We start from the raw sequence: 20,432 nt of genomic DNA, 5'->3' as shown, positions 1-20,432 counted from the left end.
ACCTTTACTTTTGAAATTAAAAAGGATGTTTTCTTGAAGAAGTAGTTAACTGGCTAGGTAGACTCATAAGGCTAGGAGGGACCTTGAGATCATTTTTAGTCCCTGACTTTGGAAACATAATTAGAATCTACCCTATTTTAAAAAAAAAATACATACAGTTCAACACTGATCCGTAGGAATTTATTAAAACATAATATATCCCAAGTTCCTTGTAGTAAGGGTGGGGAATAGAAAGAGCCCATTTTCAATCTGATTGCATTCAGTTTGGGGTGAAATTTTATATGTATGTATGTATATATATATATATATATATATATATATATATGGCATACACACATATGTTTCTGTATCTATCTATCTATCTATCTTTAATGCTTGAGACATTTTGAAGTGAGTCAGGGACTGGAAGGGGCAGAAGTGATAAATAAGTGTTTTCCACACAAGGGGACATTCAGGAACCAAGGAAGGAGAAAGGAGATGGAGAATCCTGTATCAGGAACAACAACAAGGTTAGTTCAACTGTAATAAAGAATTAATGAAGTGAATTAATATATAAGAAGGCTGAAGTCTAGCTGTGAAAGCCTTTAAATGCCAGAGGACTTTATATTTGAACCTAGAGGTAGAACTTTTGATGAGGAGATTCCACAATTAAGTTCAACAAACCATGATAATATTTGGAAACTCACCCTCTTGGGAAGTCTTAATATCCTATATGAGTAAATAACTTATGCTATAGTTTAAACTCATTTCCCCTTTGGAAATGGAGAATGTAATTCTCTAACAAATGTTGATGGTTATTTATAAAATCTTAAAATATCATAGCTAGAAGAGTTCTTCAATATCATCTTTTCCATACCCACCTTTCTCTCATCTCAGTTCAGTTATTTATAAAGGGCTTATAATATGGCAAAAAAATTGAGGATGTAAAGACAAAAATAAAAATCTTTGCCTTCAAGGAGTTGACATTCTGTTGAAAATTTTATAGATGCTAAAAGTGAATCTTAGAAAGATAGGTTGATTTAGCCTTACATTACTAGTATAATGGACAGTGAGGGAACACAGTATTGATTTTAACATGGAAGGTAAGGGTTTAAAAATAAATAAATAAAATAAAAATAAGGAGATATGCTAGTGGCCACTAACATCATTTACAAGTCAATCTGAGACAGAAAGGCAGGAGAGGAAAAAAGTGAACCAAATTTTTAAAGCTTACATTCCATAGATGGTGAGCTCTTGTAGGGCTAAGATTATTTCCTTTTGGATTTTAGGTTATCTGAGCTTTACATGGTACCCAACAAATAAACGCACTTAAAATTTTTTGCTAATTGATTGAAAGCAAGGACACATATTCAAATATTAAATGTTTTCTATTTGCTAGGGCTGAAAGCTAATCAATGATCTTTGCTTTGGGCTGTAAGTCTTTCTCCAACACAAATCATAAATCCTCAAAGATTTGGTTGGGACTATATAATTGATGTCATTATGGACCAACAACTCATTATTCTGCTTTATGGACCTAGCTGGGAATGTCTGCTGAGGATATAAGGTTAAAGGAGATATAAAAATAAGAAACCTTTTCTGCCCTCACAGAGTTTGAAATGTAAGGTCAAGGGGATATATACAAATTCAGGGAGCAATCCAGAATTGATGTTTTCTTTTTTTTTTTAATTGGTCTTCATTAGGCAAAAGTAAACTTTCTCTTTGGCACTAATATTCTACTAGGATGAAAGAACAGATATGTAGAAAATTAAATATGAAATATAAGCAAAGTAGTTTTTACAGAGGTAGGACTAGCTCTGTAGGTAACCCAGATAGGTATTTTTTCCTTCCAGAGAATACAATTAAACTTTGAAGGGAATTCTGGATATCAAAAAGTAGAAGTGATGCAGTAATGCCTTCTAGGCCTGAGAGAAAAATCTATGATATGGCCAAGAAAAGGGGATGTTGTATATGGAGGACAAGATGCAGTTTAGTGGAATGTAGAGTACCCGAAGGAGAAACAAATCTGGAAAAGAAGAATGGAACTTCATTGTGAAAGACTTTCCCTCACAAAGGAAACTAAAGGAGCATTTTTTTTACATGTAGAGGCAAGAGAGACCCTGAATTTACTAAGTAGGGAAGTAACATATCCTGGCATCCTTTAGTACTAATTCATGGCAACTAAATGGAACATAGATTGGTGAGGTGAGAAACTGGAGGTTTAGAGAACAAATGGGAGGCTATTTCAATAGTACAGGTGAGAAAGAATCATGGCCTTACCTAAAATATTGGCTGAGAGAAAATTATAGAAGTTTAAAAGGAATTGACATTCACCACACTCCACACATTAAGCAGGACTGGAGTAAATCCTGATGGTGGAGGGAGTCTGTCCAAAATGAAAATCTTGAATTTAAGGACTCTTTTCTGTCCTGGATGCATGTATTTATGGACCTAGGTAACAAAAGACCTCAGATGGCTGTAGGAATAAGTCTTATTTACCCTATTGATTAAGCCAGGGTGGAGTTGATCTACTGAGCTGGATGTGCTTTAAGGCCAAAACCTCAAGAAAGGGGGTGGGGGCAAAATGGAATGTTTTGGCTGTGACTAGGTTTCCCTCTCTGCACTTCTCCTTTTGCTGCCTCCCTGCCACCTGTGTTTAGCACCCTGAGCCTGGCACAGCTGTGCCCGCAAGGCACTCCCTCCAGACTAGAACACTTTCCTGCCCAGAGATTCTAGCCACTGCTGGAGACTCAGCACTGTAGGTGGGGGAGGAGTCCTGGGACCTTCCTTCTTCCTATCCCTTGAACCTGAGAGTCATTTGGTATAGTAAAATTCCTACATGTCTCCATGGTCTTGGGGTCACTATACTAGAGTCTAGTGCAAACAAAATATATAAGGATGATCCTAAATTACAATAAAAATAAATTACACTTAGTATTTAATTACTAATTATATTTTTGAGAAGAAAGGGAAAGACAATGTATTTTAGAACAATTTCCATTAAAAATAATTCAAATACATGAAATTTAAGTGGTTAGGTTTCGGTTATTCAAGCAAATTGTGCACAGCACCTCTTATTCCTCTCTATTTCTGTCTCTCTCTGTCTCCTTCATATTCCCTTCTGGGGTCTCAGGAGCTTGCTATATTCGTTTCACTATATTTCTTAAAGATCAGTTTTAGTGCATTGGAGCTTAGAAATCAAACCTCAGCCTCCTCCAGTAGCAAAAGTATAGCCATTGTGCTAACATACCCAATGAATTACCTCATTCTCAAAAGATGTTGGATGAATAAGATGTAGCCTATTGAATCCCCTAATCACTTCTCAAAAGAGCCAGGATCATCATAGAAATAGGAGAGCCATTGTAATTCATTTCATTTCAGAATGCTGAGCTCATATCCAGCATGAGCAGGTGTAACTTAGATAAGGCTCATTCAAAAATTTGTCAATTGAACTCTCCATTAATTGGGGTACACATATTTTTGCTAAATGTCTAACATTAATTAATGTTCTGACATAGGAAAAGTAATGTTAAAATTCACGAATTATGAATGTGTTTACATTACTTTCTCCAAGGTTAATTTTTTGAAAATAGCACTTTGACCATATGAAGGGCCCTATTTCACTCTGGTGGAACACAAGCCTTGTATATAGTCAAACATACTTTAAATTCAAAACTGATTTCTTTAACTGGATTGATCAAGACAAGCCCTTATTCAAGCAATTAGCCTTGATAAGCCTTAAATAGAAACAGAATCCAGGAACTATTTATTCTTCCTTGTCATGTACATTAATCAATAGCATGTTTAGGAATGATTAATTTATCAGGAACAGGGGTTAATTTATTTAAATTGTAAGAATTAGAAATGGAAAGGACCTTGGGGACTATCTACTCTAACACCCTCACTGAATGGAGAGGAAACTGAGGGAGGAAGGGAAATACCAGGGTCTCATAAGGAGTAAGTTGCAGAGACAGGATTTGAAGTGAAAGTCTTTCTCTTCAGTGCTGGAGTATTTTCTATTACACCAAATTCTCTAATGCTACCTATTAACTATTGGGGGCATAGTAAAATAATTCAGAGGCTTTAGGGTCTACCACAACCATCTTTTACAATTTTAAGAGAATTTGAGAGGCTATTCATTGTGAAGTAATTGTATATGAAAAATGCTACAGGAAAAGACTATAATGTCAAAATTATTGATGAATGGAGTGGTTAATAAGGACCCTGTGGTTTTATTAATCAATCAACAAATATGCATTAAGTACCTCTTATGTGTCTGGCACCATGTTAGGTCCTGGAAGCAAAAAGACAAAAATGAAATTATTCCTGCCTTGGAGGGATCTTCCGTTCTATCTGTGAAGTAGAAGCTTCATGTAGGAGGTGGTACTTGAATTGAATTGTGAAGGGAGATGGTGATACCTTAAGGCAGTGATAAGGAGAGAGTGTACCTGGAGGCATGAAAAACAGAGTATGCAAAGCAAAGACCTGAGAAGAATAAAGATAATATTTATCTAATATTTATATAGTGACTTGTGGGTACTTGGTGAGAAGATATGATCCTATTATTATTTCCATTTAAAAAATCAGAAAAGAAGGTTGAGGGCAGTGACTTGTCCAAGGTTTCACAGCTAGTAAATGCCAGGGGATTTGAAATTGGGGATTTCTGGCAGTAAGTCCAGCACTCAATCTACCTTGTCACCTAGTCTGCATGAGGAACAACAAACAAGACCATTTGCCCTGATAGAATGCATGGTAGAATTGATGTATAATAAGCCTAGAAAGTTAGATGCAGACTGTGAAAGGTTTTAAAAGCCAGACATAAGAGTTTCTATTTCATCCAAAAATGATAGAGAATCCTTAGAGTTTTTTTGATCAGGGGACTGACATGATCAAAGCCTTTATCATGAATACCAATGCCGGGGTTAAGGCTTAGACTGAGAGACTCGGGATTATGAAAGTTTACCTAAATGTTAATGGTGATGTCAGTTTTTATGTTCCCCTTTTATACCTAATTTTTTTTTTCATTTAGAAGAATGACTGGTGTTGGTATATAGAGTTCAGAATTGGTAGCAGCCATTAGATTCACATTTTTACCTAATGATTTGTTCATGTTATTTTTATTTACCACATAACTAAATTATATTGCTGGTAAGATTGTGCTTGTGTAAGTAAGGAAAACTAACTTCATTACTCCATAGTAATAAGCAAATTCTTTTTGCTTCAATTAAGGTTTTGCCCAAACTTAACTTTAAAGGGCTAGATGGGTACCATGGATGCAGATGAAGAAAAGAAATACATATCTTATTCTTTTCACTTTGTCTACTAGGAGGTGTTTGCAAATTTGGTTTGTGTCTAGCTTTGATAAAAGCTCAGCATATATTTCCACATGCACCATACAATTGGAACTTGATTTTGCAAGCCAGGGAAGCCTCAAAGGAGTTACCCCATTGTAAGACAATAATGGGCATTCAATGACCTTCTCTACATTAGCCCATGTCATCCGTGAGTTGAATCATAACTCACCAGGGAAGGGAATCTCAATGTTACTTCAGGAATGGAAAATGAAACTTTGCAATAATGAAAAGTTGCCTTTCTGAGTCTCATTAGTTGCCATTGCATTTCTTGAATTACACTGTCAAATTCAACATTCAATACAAATGAAGTGACTTTTAATCATTATTCTAGGAGAGACAGAAGATGAATGCCAATATTACAATCCAATAAATGAAAATAGCATACAACATGTCATTTGTTTTTGAATAAACAATGAGCCTTGATTGTCTGGGAAAGGTGACAAATGGCCCCACTTAGGATTTAGGACAAGAAGTTAATTTAAATGCTATAGAGATATACCCATACCTATATCTTAATCTTTACCTTGCAAGGTGCCAGACACTAATAAGTATCAATAATAAATGCTTGTTGACTGGATTTGTTGGCTATATCTATCTATCCATCCATTCATCCATCTATCTATCTATCCATCTATCCATCATGAGCAAGGGGTTTGAGCTAACATTATATCAAATATATCTTTCAGAATTAGAAACAAAAATTATCTTTACAAAATCCATATTGAATGTAAATAAAAGTACATTGTCTTAAGATATAAACAATTGCATTCTTATGAATCTTTAATTTCCCTGACTTCCTAAGTGGTGTTATGTTATAATGGATAGGTCTCTTGATTTGGTATTAGGAAGACTCAGATGCTCCCAAACAGTATAATAGTATCAAGTCAAGTCAACCAGCATTAATTCAGCTTTTACTATTTTCCAGACAATTCATAAGTGGGGGAAAGAGGGGGAGGTGGGGGCTAAAAAAAGAGGCCAAAATTTACAACAACAAAAAACAAAACACCAAAAAGAATATGGATAAATCGCATTCTCTGCAGTTCTGAAAAATAGGGCTGAAGATAATAACAACATATATTTCTCTGGGTTGTAGGGCAGATCAAGGGGAATAATAATAGTAACCACCTCCCAAGGCAATCATTCCACTTTTGAACAGCTTTAATTGTTAGGAAGTTCCCCAGCCATTTATCAAGTCTAAATCTGCTTCTCTGCAGCTTCTATCTATTGTTCTGAGCTCTGCTGATTGTATCTAAGCAGAAAGAGTGGAATCCTTCCCACAGACCTTCAAAGATTATTTTGCTATCATCTTGTTAAACATCTCTGGTCCCATACATATATGATCCCAGATCCTATCATTACCCTGGTTATCCTCCTCTGTACCTCCTTTAATTTGTTGATCTCCTCCATAAAATTTGCTTCCCAGAAGTAAATAAACTACTCTAGTTATTGTCTGACAAGGGCAGAGTACATGTAATTTCCACATCCCTCTTTAAGTGTGATATGTATGTTAGCTTTTTAGGTTTCCAGCTTATGCTAGTTAATTATATTGAGCTTGCACAATAATGAAATAATTATCTTATTAGAACTTTACTAGTCTATATATGTGCTATTGACTTTTTAATCCCAATAGCAGAACTTTACATTTATTCTAATTAAATATAATCTTGTTTGATGTGACTGAAGAGTTATTATGGAAGAATGGAAAACCTGGGGTTTAAATTTCATCTTTTATACATAATAGTCGTGTGATCCTAAGCAAGTCACTTAACCTCTTAGTTATATAATCATTTTCTAAAACAAACATGATGCAGAGGAAATGTTGATATGCATGCTAGAGGGAATTTCTTCATAGGAGTTCCCTATACCAGAAAATTCATAAACCTCCTTAAAAATGATTCTATTCCCTATTCAGGGCAGTTAGGTGGCCCAGTAGATAGAGTTCTAGGCCTAAAGTCAGGAAGACTCATCTTCCTAAGTTCAAATCTGGCCCAAGACACAAGCTATGTTTCTCTGGGTACGTTCTATAATTAAACATTCTTTTGAGTCCTGAGACACTGACAAATTTGATAAATTCCATCTATTCCTTTGTCTAAATATTTGTTAAAAACTATTGGATGACAGAGGGTGAGCCAATGTCAAATCCCCCAGGAACCGTACTAGAGATTCTCCAAATTGATACCAATTTATTAAGTTCTATTTTTGAGTCTAGGCTGATATCCACAGGAGATAATACATTGTAACTAATTTTCTGTCATCCAATAGTTATAGGAGTTATACTCTATGCTATTGTGTATGCCTGAATTGTCTTTTGGGTCCCTTTTCTGCTCTCCCATTCCCCCTCTTCCTCATTGCTTTCAATAAAGCTTTGTGTGGAAGTGAGGAAAAAAAGAAAAGAATGTGGACATCATCTAGCCTCAATGTGTTGGCTGCCTAAATATCCCTAATTTCATAGGGTTCACCAGGTCAAAATTATTTATATTAATATTATGATAATATTAATTATATACTGTTATACTAATATAAAGATGATCAAATTTCTAATATTGCAAATATGATTAGAGATAATCCATATAAATAAAAGTTGGTTGTTTAAGAAATGATGATCTAGTCCAGTCTCTGTTTTAGAGATGATGTGCTAGAGGCTTTTAGGGACAATGGGGCATCTCCAAGATCAATCACATAGATGTTAGGTTCAGAGGTAGGACTAAACCCAATTGTTCTAAATTTCAGTGTTATGTACTCTCTAGTGCACTATACCACCGTAAGCCCTTTGGTTTTATGGCAAAAATTTTCATATTGCACTTTTTTCCATATTGTAACTGATTATTTACAGAGCTGGGAAGGGAGAAAAGCCTAGGGAGTTTTAAGGGAGAGTGGGGCTGGCTATATGATTTAGGAATAGCAGAAAGTAACCCTGAGCCTGGGGTAGTCTGAGAAAGTGGCCTAAGAGCTAAGTATGACCTTCTCCCTTCTTCTAAGACTGGTGCTCAAGGCACTGGTTCTGATCATCTGGATGTGTGATATTAGACCTAGTATTGGGTATACACATAAATAAACATGTGTATATACATAAGATTACTCAATATTTCATGTGATATATGCATACTCATATAAATATTGATATATACATATATAAATATATTTTAAAATATGAACTGATTTTTAAAAATTAGAAAATATAAAGAGAAATTTCTAGAAAAAAAATAATAAAAGACCTGGATGGCTCTTTTGACTCATTCAGTAATGACAAGGTTATCAAATTAAACTCTTTTCTGGAATTATTAGGTATGATGGTCACAGTACATTTATGTCCTAAAGAAAGTGACCAATTATTACCACTTCATCTTATGCACAGCCATTCTTCCTGTACAGATAACTCAAGATAAGCTACTTCTATGGAAAACCTCCATTCAAAACAACCCTCTTCTGCCTAATTTGACATCCTTAAGAATTCAACTTTAATGCATTCATTAGGCAACCCAGAACCTGCTTTTCAAAAAAAAGTAAGGTGTGAGGATTAGTTTAAGACAATGAACATGTAAACCTCACTATAATAATCAATGTGGCATCATCCCATGAGCTGGGAAGACAATTAGATTTCTTTCAAAGAAACAATGAAAAAGATTCCTTCAATTCAGGTCCTTTCCTCTCTTGTGCTGGATTGTGATGGAATGCAGACAGAATAATAGTAATCTTGTTTAAACTAATGCATGAATAATCCAATATCAGTACTTGCATTTGGATGGCTTCTTTTGTGTTTGTATGTTTGAGTATTCCACAATGAAGAAGGCAACAGGATTTAAACTCCATGTCATTGAGTGTCCAAAGACCTGGGAAAACCCTTCATCTAATTGATTGACAAGTTGGTACTCAGAGAGCTAATGTTCCAGAAGAGAGTAGGACCTCATTACAACCCATGTTATTGCAAACATTAAGATATATTGCCAGTGAAAACATGGCCCTGAAACATTCTACCTTTAATTGCCCTATAAAGTGGGAGTTAGATACCACCTCTTTTAGGGAATTCCATAACACAATTTGATAAATTTTCCCACTTTGCTTCTGATATTTATGAAGTATTAGATACTTGTCCTTTGTATTACGTCAATTGAGTTGAATAAATAAAGTTAGCTGAGCATATTTTATAGTTTGTTAGTCTTTCTTTTTTGATGAGGAGGTACCTTTCTTCAAATTTAAATGTTTCTAAAATATTTCTAAACTGAAACTTTTCCTCCATATGCTCCTAACATTTAGTAGGCTATGAACCCCTTTAACAGCCTCACAAAGCCCATTGGGCCTGGATTCAGGAAGACCTGACTTCACATCTAACAGTTACTAACCTCATGATCATGGGTAGGTTTTATAACCTCTTTTTGCCTCAGTTTCTTCCAAGGTAAAATGGGGATGATAAAAATATCTACTTTACAGGGTTGGTGTGAGGTTCAAATGAAATGATATTTGTAAAGGAATGTATAGTGCCTGGCACATTTTTCAATCATATCTGACTCTTTGTGAACCTACTAGCTTGCTATTTCCTTCTCCAGCTCATTTCGCATATGAGGAAAGTGAGGTAAACAGGGTTAAGCAACTTTCGCAGGGTAGTTACATAGTTAGCAAGTGTCTGAGGTCGGATTTGACCTTGGGATGATGAGTCTTCCAACTTCAGGTCATGCATTCTGTTCATTGTGCCACTTAGCTGCCCATTTTCCTGATATAGTAGGCATTACATAAATGCTTATTCCCTTCTCTTTCCATCTTACCTTCTTTTTTTCAATAACTAAAAGATATGTGAAATTGAAGTTAAAGGTGAATGAAAATAGAGCTGTATTTTTTCCCATCCAAGTTCATCTACTTCCTGAAATCTATCCATTTTTTTGGATTTAAAAGCATTCACTATAAATTTCTTTAATCTGGTAACTGCCAGCTTAAATTTTTCACTATTAAAACCAAGGTTCTAGAGAAAAAGCCATAGTTTCTTTTTCTTCTTCAAATCATTCAAAAATCATTTATTAAGCACCTATTTTGTGCCAGTTACCATGAGAATATCTCACAGTTGGCATTTAAGTGAAATTTCTATTGATGAATTGGCAAAAGATTGTCAGGGATCTAGAGAGAAAGAGATTCCATAATTATGTTCGTTCTGATACAGAGGAAATGAAAGCTCGCCTCTGTCTTTATTTATCCAATCAGGTCAATAAAGAAAATAAAAATCTATTGGTGAAAACATGCCTTCTCAAACATAGCTCACAATGAGAATTATTAAAATATAGAGAGTTGTTATTGGGTCAAAAGAAGTTTGAAATACTTAAATCTCTTTGTTGAAGGACACTTACCAGCCCATATCATTGTAAGCCACCTGGAGGATGGAGGTTAATTAGTCTGCTGTTTTTTCATTCTCTCACTCATAGGCCACGCGTCTCCATTTTCTGCCCTCCCTGAGGTTTACGAAATCCCTCTCACCTAGCCAGCAATAGGCATGGTCTTTTTTAAACATCATAGGCTGGAGTTCACCACCAAGGCACACAGAGAAAACTCAACTGGTTATTCCTAAGTGGCTAATTCGAGCGTAGCAGATGACTAAAGTGAGATGAGGGTAGGGATGATGGCGAGAGAGGATAGGGCTCAGGGTGGAGTAGGAATGGCTCTATGAGAAGAGGAGGGGCAATGGTCCCCTTGGCTCATTTTTTTCTTTCCATCTCTGCGTAAATACACATCAAATCCCCGAGTCCACTTTGGAGTGTGGCTCTGGGGACTGGGAGAAACAGCATGACTGACAAACTCCAGTAGCCAAGCTCACGATTTCCACTCAGATGCTAGATGGTACATTAGAGCAGTAATGGGAGACCCAAACAGTGTGCGAGGCTTCATTACGACGGGCTTCATTACAGCGTGCACATGGCCCAAGCCGATTACCCAGATGGGAAGATCTATGGCCTCCTCTTGGCTTCAGATAAGAGGCTGAGGTGACTCGGAGAGCAGGACAGACACAGAGTCAGCTTCTGGGCTGCATTCATTATGCCATTTCCCAGCCATGCCAATAAATAAGCAAATTCCCCACGTCAACTGAGAAGAGCGAGGGTATAATTTCTAAATGCAGGAAGTGTTTCTCTAGGGTTATTTTCATTTTTCCCCCCTCCCTAGGCTGCAGCAACATTTGCAAGTGTGCCCAGCTACGTTGCCACTGATTTACTGTGCAGGGAGCAGCACTCCATCATCGTCCCGGAGCTGCCACAGCCAGCAGGCTTTTGCTGTCCCCTGGCATCTTGCTTACAGCAGAAAATTATTCACTTGCTTGCATGTTACATGCAAAACTCACTATTTTTAGCTACCAACATCTATCATGGCAAGTTCCTATGGAGGTCTGGCTGAAGGAGGAGCCAAGAGAATGGAAGGGACTGGGAAGGAGGGAGCGCATGTATTCTTACAAAAAAAAAAAATCCCTCATAGCAAAACACCCAGGCTTGCTGTGCCATAGGTTATCACGGACAGCGACAGAGAAATGTGCCGGCTTTTTCTGGAGCTGTCACTAGAGCTTTGTCTTTTCCCCCCAGTACCAGCACCAAGTGGACAGTTGATGATAATAGAGGCCTGGATGCAATTTTTCTTGTCTGTACTGGAGTGGCTCCATCGACTTCTCAGCCACTGTCATGGCCCATATTTTCTAGCAGGATATGAAGCCTCTTAAGTGATTTTTTTTTCTCTTTCCAACCAAAGGATTGATTGTGTTGGGCACTGAAGTCCTGGCTGCTAACTTTGTTGTTGTAGTGTAGCATGTATAGATATAGAGAGCATAATACTAAAGCAGGGCAAAAATGATACAGACGAAAACATGGTTTCTGCTCCTTCAGTAGCCTGTGTCTAACTCCAAGAGCTGCTACCCTCTTAGTTTTTAAGACATTTGGAAGCTTCTTTTTCCATCCAAGAATCTTCCCTGATTGTCTTTACAATCTGGTTATTATTTAAATCCTTCTTCCTCAACCACTAATAGCTACTTCCAAAGTGTCCTCGGGTGACCATATTCCCTTTTTCCCTGGGGAAGCTTATTCAATTTTGGAAACTTATGCTTTAGGATTGAGATGTCTTGATCAGGGAAAAAATCATCTAGCCCATTATCGAACATACTCTAGAACAATGTTTCACATCCCACCTAGTGATCTACCCTGGATATCTTGCCTATTAGCTTAAATGCTAGCTATGATGATAATGGTCACAAGCATTTATTAAGTACCTACTATGTGTCATGCACTGTGCTAAGCACTGGGGAGATACAAAGAATAGCAAAAGATATCATTTCTAACATATCAAATCTAACATATTTTTCAAATAAATGGACAATGTTAAGAATTATTTTTAATGTGCAAATAAGTGAAAATTGAAAGTTCAAATTTAAATACAAATTTAAGTAACTGAAGAAGTTAAGTGGTTTTAGCCAATGAATGAATAAATAAGGGGGAAAGAGGTGTGTCTTAAGGTCTTCCATTATCATTTCAACTGCTGTTCTGGCTATAGGCAGGATCTTGCCCATTGTTCTCAGAGTACAAGGTATCCATATCCTTTACCACATTCTGCAAAACCCTAAACCTCAAATTTACTTGGATTTATCCAGGGAAAGGACATGATGATTGGCTTTGTAGGCATGTGTTTGCAAATATGAGCAAAATAAAGATTAAGTCTGGCTCTAAGATCTTCTGATGGCCAATGGGTGATATTTACTATTTTATAAATAGACCATTAGGCTTATGGAATATTAAGGGCATAAGGGGACTTTGAGATCATTTAGTTTTTGACCTTCAGTGTTCATTCAATTTTCAGCCTTACTCCCCAGCCAAATTGGTGTCAAGTATCCAAAACTTTACATTCCATCTTTTGTATAACAAGATGAATGAGTATTTATTCTCTTTTCACCTAGTTCAGTGAAGGGCAAGTAACACATAGTTCATACCAATCCAATATCAAAGGCACTTAGCCTTTCAACATAAAGTCTGATATTCTTTAGCATCACTGCAATAGCCCTCCCTTGGCTGATGTAGAAAATTCACCACTTTGTTCGAAATCAATTGTAGCTACAACACTGAATCTCTGAAGGACTAATTTGGACAGAAGTTCTTAACTAAGGAATGATAAAAGATGGGAATTTAGTGTATCTATGTGATGGTCCATTTATGGACATTCCCACATGTCATTTGAGATGTCAAAGGCAATACTATTAGAAATATGTGGACTGAATTAATTTTAAACAGAGATGGAGTTAAGCTTACTTTGTACTTGAGGACTTTTTGGTCTAGTCAGCATAACACAAGTCCTACATGATCTCACAAAGAACATTTCTGCCAATGGGAATGACTTCTTGAGATCTGGCGAAATGATGAAAGGTTGTCCATGGGATTATCTTAAAAGAGAGCAAATGGCAGTATGCTTTTGGTATAATCTTGTCTAGGTTAAAATCATCTCTCATGTGGTAAAAGCATGGGTCAGTATAAGGTATGGACATAGAGGTGAAGGAGATCAGAACAATCAAGTTAAGACTTGAGTTGGAGCTAGGCAAGGGATATTTTTTTCTAGAGATAATCATTCAAGAACATGTGTCTCAAGTTAGGTTTGAAACCATGAGTTCAGTTGATAACAATAAAAGACAAGGCAGTCCAAGATCCATAGTATATACCTGAACAGAAACAGAAGAGACAGTCAATGTAGGTCCAAGGAGAAGACAATTGCCAGAGATCCAACCAGGTGACTGGCTGTTTGGTATCAAGAAGAAAATGTGGTGAAGTGTAAATAGCATTTTATTTTAAGTCCAAGGAATTTTGTTAAACTTCTAGCTCTGCTTTTTATTGCCATTGTGACCTTGCACAAGTCACAACCTCTGTGGATCTGAATTTCTTCATTTATAAATGAATGATATAGCAGATGATCTCAAAGGTTTCATCCTGACTAAAATTTATGATTCTGTTGTCCTGTGCGGTCTGATGACAAGTATTAGGAGTTTATGTTTTACTAGAAGGAATTCAGAACAAGGCAGAAGTCAAGTCACAGAGGGGCTAGATACAGGAAGGGATTTCAATTAGATTCTGAGCAAAAAATCTAGTTACTTGAAAACTAAGGTAAAAGTATTGGAGAGGAATAAGCAAGGAGACAGATCTTGTTGATCAAGAACTGGTTTGATCTCAAAGAAACTACAAGTGGAAATACGCAGGCTTGAGTTTAAAAGATGTAGCCAAACACGTCATCAAAGACCAGAAAGAGTTCATATGATATAGAGGAACGGATACTGGACTTAGAGTCAGAAAATCTAAATTTCATAGGTCTTGATCAATGATACATGTAAAACCCAGTGGAATTGCACATCAGCTATGGGGAGGATAGTGGGAATTGGGGAGAGGGAAAGAACATGAATCATGTAACCATGGAAAATATTCTAAAAAAGAAGAAAAAGAAAAAGAAAAGAAAGAAAAAAGAAAATCTACATTTCAGAGTGGGTTATATTTCTTAATTTAGTAACTTTGGGAAAATCACTTGGCTTCTGTATCTGTTTCTTTATTTGTAAAAGGGGGATAATATCTTCTACAGGATTTTTAAACCACCACATTTATGAAAACACTTTATAAAAGCAATGAAAAGGCAAACTATTTTTTAAAACATAACACTTTTGCTTCTTTTATTTATTTCTACCTGTAATATCTTGGCATTAGAACTGTAGTTTCTGTCTCCCTCCATACCTGGTAAAGTGGTTTGTATAGTGAGCCCTTAGTAAACCTTTGGTGAATTGGAACAAATTGGAAGATGGATTATTTAAATCAACCTTGTTTGTTACATACCTATTCTGTGTAAGACGTTATGTTAGGCATTAGGAAAATGATTCAAAGAGAGAATATCTGGAAAGTGCTTACTGCAGTTCCTAGTACATAGCAGTTGCTATATAAATACATATCTGCCTTCCTTCCTCTATAAGAAAAATGACACAGTCTTTTCTTTCCTGTAAGAAGCACATAATGCACTACATGTACATACTTATTAAGAATAGTAATCAGAATATAACTGCAAAAGAGAAGTTAAACAGACTGGCATGATAGATTCAGGGGAGAAGGGAATAATTTTTAGCTCTGTAGGGAGATGAGACATATAGACAAGTAATTATAGTATAAAATAGGCTTCACAGAGAAGGAAGTTCCTGAGTTAGGTCAAAAAAGAATTTAACGATTTCATTACAAAAAGATAAGGGAGTGAGGGAGACTCTTCAAAGCATGAAGGGTGGTGTGTATAGAGTATACAGTGGTGAATGGGCAGTGCAGACTTGTAGTCTATGTACATACTTGGAGAATAGGTACATGAGTAGTATGAAGAAAAGGGAGGGAAGCTAAGTTGATCATCAATTAAGTTCATTTCACTCAAATATTCTTGTTATATGAAAAGTACATAATAGGCAATATCACATGTACAAAACATTTTATAGTGCATGATCATTTCACAAGAGACCCAAAGGAAGGAGAGACCCTCACTTAGGCTGAGAATGGGTCAGTAAAGGAAGGCATCATGGAGGATGTAGTTTTTAAACTAAGAACTAAAAGATGGGCAGAATTTCAGTCAGTGAGAGTTAGAATGGGCAGGGGAACGGAGTTGGGGAAGGGAGCTGCCAGGGTAGTGAGATTTACCTTACCAAGGAGACAACTTGTGCAAAGGGATGGGGATAAGGTTTGGTGGAGGAGAAGCAGGTAGGTTATATGTGGGGGATGACAACTAATCTAGTTTGGTGGAGCAGAGAGTAATCAGAAGGAACCAGATTAGATAAACCTTGAAAGGTAAGTTATGGCTAGATTTTAGAAGGTTTTGAATGGCAGACTAAGGGATATAGAATTTACTTGGCTGGCTATGGACATTTGAGGACTTTTAATTGAGAGAGAAATATAATTCTAGACATTAGGAAAATAACTTCAGCAGTGATATAAATGATAGACTGAAGAGGAGAGGAAATGGATACAAGGTGACCAATTATGGACTTATTACAAGTCTAGACAAAGGTTGATGAAGATTTGAATTAATATGATAGTAATGGGACAAGAAAAAATTGCAACTCTAAGGCTATACATAACTAAATGAGAAAGCCATTTAATTTGATTGAGTCTCAGTTTCTTTATCTGAAAAATGAGGGGAGGTGACTAGATGATCTCTAAGGTTCCTTCTAGTCTAGCATTTCTCTCATTTGCTAGCAGGCATATCCAATGTATGTGTGCAGACAAACTGACCCACATTAATTTGAAAAATCTGAAATTAGAAACTGTTGACTTGCATCCTTAATAAAAGGAGGTAGTATTCTAAACACATTGAAAAATAACTTTGTTCAAAAATAATCTAACCTATGAAATAGCTTCAGGGCCTAAAACATGGCACAAAAATATTAAGTAAGCATCTAGCCTCATCTTTCAAACAGTTGCATCCAAACTACTAAAAGGACATTCTAATTATGATAGAGGACCAAGATAATCTTTGCTCTATATTCTGTCTTCTTTGTTTGTATATTTGTTTGTTTTCATATGGGAGGGTATTTTTTGAATCAAGTTTCCTGAATAAGAAAGACTGCAAGGTTTGATGAATGATGATGCAGTTGTTAGACCTATATTACATGATGGACTGTCATTCTTCTGCCATTATGATTACATAATGTTGTCATTTTGGAGCCATCAGTAACAAAACACATATCCTCTGACCACAGCTGGAGCTGAGCTCTGAATAAATCCTTTATAGCTTGTCTTCTTAAGGTTCACAAGAAAAGAACCATTCTATCTCCAAATCCTCTCTACTTGTCCCCAACACTGCATCTTCAAAGTTTTCTTTCCATGTTTTCTTTTTCCTTCTTTTCCCTGAAGAGGGACATAGGATGTTTTAAATTAAAACAAAATAAGAAAAGACTCCAGTGGAAGTATTATAGTCTAGATATGCTCAGGTGTGACCATATGTGTTTCCCTGGCACTAGATTTGGGAAAATGCTGACCCCTTAGTCCCAGCACATGGATCATACTAATGCAATTCTGCCATTGCCTGTACAACTTTAATAAGCAAGCAGCTGTGTTTCAATCGATTCCAAAAATACAGCAGATTTGCATCTCTCAAATGAGAGAGAAATGGCATGGCAGAGAGGAGGGAGGGAGAATGAGGGGAACCCACAATTTTATGGAGGTTAAAATCAAGGGGGAAAATGAGACACCATGTTGCAGTTAACTCTCCATACCATTTCTTTTGTTATCGCCTAATATTATTTATTACAGCCCATGTTCCTTTTGAGGCATAATTAAAAAAGATAAATAACTGTAGAGTTCCTTACCAAGATAAATGAATAGTTTGGGGCCTTTTTCTCCTCCATGCATTTTTCAAGAACATTAGAGAGAACAAAACATTTTAGAATTCTCCTTCCAAAAGCCTTGTAGAGTAGCCTTGCAGGATTACATGCCAGGCAATCATCCTTTAGCTTTAGTTTACTTCTCTTCACCACTACTACCCTGGGTTCCCATCTCACCTCTGCTTCCATGCACAAACCCACTCACACCAAAACACATTTCCTGAAAAAGGAGTATCTGCTCTGTCTATTATAGAGCAACTGTCTTGATTTTTCATCTGACAAACTAGGAATCAGAAAATCCAGGTTGTAACACTTGTAGACAACCAAGTAATCAAGCAACAAGCATTTCTTAAGTACCTACTACATGTCTATTATTTTGCTATAAACTAGGGCTACAAAGACAGAAAAAATCAACAACAACAAAAAAAAACAACCCAGGAACTTCTATTTCACCGGAGCAAACTATATATCTATATCTAGCTATATACATACACATACGTGATCATGTATATGTATATATGAAATGTTAATATATTTTCATTCATATATTTTCACACACACAAATATATTATATATATATTTACATAAATGTGTGCATATATGTATATGTTGTGTATACACAGAGAGAGGAGGGTATGTAATGGGCGATTATACAAAGTCAATAAATTAAGCTTCAAAGAGAAACCTGGAAAGGATTCATGCAAAATACGATGTTGAGTTGAGTCTTTAAGGGAGCCAGTCAGTGTAAGAGGCAGAAGTGAGGAAGGAGATTGGTCCAGTTGTGAGTGACAGCTATTAAAAAGAAAAGGGAGATGGAGTGTGAGAGACAGCAAGTAAATCACTGTGGTTGGACTGAATAAAATAGACTATGGAAGAGAATGATAAGAATTGAGGTTTCCTTTCAACCATTTGGGACTACCTCAATCATTCAATCAATCAGATAGTTAATCATTATTCAACATTTTTTATGCAACTACTAGATGTTAGGCATTGTTCTAAAGGTTGGGGATACAAAGACAAAAAAAAGAGAAACTCCTATTCTCAAGAGGCATTCTTTTAGGGTCTTTAGGATAATGCACATAAAAGTATATAAAAAATAAAATTAAAATTAATACAAGACATTCAGGTAAGGAGAGCATTAGCAACTGGGAAAGTGGGAGGTGGGAGAAAAGACATCCTATAGTAGGCAATACTTTACTTGTATCTTGAAGGAAAAGCCATAGAAAGAATACTTTCAGCCAGTGTAAAAACATGAAGATGAGCGATAGAATTCCACATTTAAAGAAGAGTAAGGATGTAGGTCCTATATCATGCAGTGTAGGAATGGAAATAATGTGTTAAAATGCTGGAAAGATAAGATGGTGTTCATATATCCCAGAGGCAATAAGGACCCCCAAGAGTTTATTCAGTAGAGAAGTAACTGCTGTGTAAAGGATGCGATAGAAGGAGGAGAGAGAAAGTTGGGACTCCAATTAGGAGGTCACTGCAGTTTCTGGGCTGTTAGATCGTATGTCAGACACCACGGGAGACTCTTTTTTGTTTTTCCTAGTATAGTGGAATAGCCACATCCTTTTCAGTGCCGGAAATGGAAAGGAGCACAAATACATTTCAATTCACAGGTATTTATTAAGCAGTTACCATGTGCAAGGTCCTGAGATGGGTTCTAGAGATAGATAAACAAAAAGGAGGAAAAAAAAGAGGAACAGATCCTTCCCCTGAGCAGCTTATATTCTACATAAGGGTGGTGTTGGACAGAAGGAGAGAGGATAGTTCTACAAGGTGGTATTTCTCATGTCTCAAGAGGAAGCTTTCCAAAACGTTATATTATACTGAGAGAATTTGACCTTTTCAGCTCTCCCTCAGATAGTGTCTTCATTGAATGGCTTTAAAACAGTGTCGATAAGAGATGTTAGGAATTACTGAAGAGTTTATTTTAAGACTAAATTATTTCTTGGTAAATATTTGTGCAGTTGAAATCTCATGCTACTTTCATTTTTGTAATACTCCAAACTCATAATAAGCAGACTGAGCACCAATATCTTGGGAGATGAATATCAAGATTCATTAACCTGGAAGGTAAATGTTGACCAGGATATTGGTCAATATTTATCTTGAGTTAAAATGTCTTCAGCCCCTGGAAACAATTGTTCCTGAATTGTTCTGAATACTGATGGAAGGCCATGGACTTCATTATTTCACCTCCCACACTAATTTTTAAAAGACAGTTGACTTCATCTGAGTTGAACTTAGACCTTTCTATTCAGATTCAATTAGGTCAACTGGCTAAGTGGCATAATTATGGAGCAAATAAGAGTTTTCTAGGACACAGATTATTTACTTGGGGTCTGTGAACTTTTAAAAAATATATGTTTAGAACTTTATTTCAAAATACTTGATTTCTTTGATATTTCTATGCATTTTGCTGTCTGTATTTAAGAGAATTATTTTGAGAAGTGCTTAACAGGTTTCTCCAGACTGCCAAAATAGTCCATTACAAAAAAAAAAATGTCAGGAATCCTTGGTCTACAGTAAATGGCACCAATAACTACAGAAAATTACTATAGTAAATGGCACCAATTTGTACATTTGATTGAAAATCAAAGTACCAGTTGATTTGCAAATTTCTGTAAGTAAACTAAGATAGCCTACTTATCACCATCAGCTTGATAAACCAAGGCATGCCTTCTTCCTTTTTCCTTCCTTCCTTCCTTCCTTCCTTCCTTCCTTCCTTCCTTCCTTCCTTCCTTCCTTCCTGTCTCTTATACACA

This window comes from Gracilinanus agilis, chromosome 5, assembly GCF_016433145.1.
Source record: "Gracilinanus agilis isolate LMUSP501 chromosome 5, AgileGrace, whole genome shotgun sequence".
In the NCBI taxonomy this organism is placed as follows: domain Eukaryota; kingdom Metazoa; phylum Chordata; class Mammalia; order Didelphimorphia; family Didelphidae; genus Gracilinanus; species Gracilinanus agilis.
The sequence above is the reverse complement of the archived record's forward strand: the minus strand, read 5'-3'. Positions refer to the sequence as shown.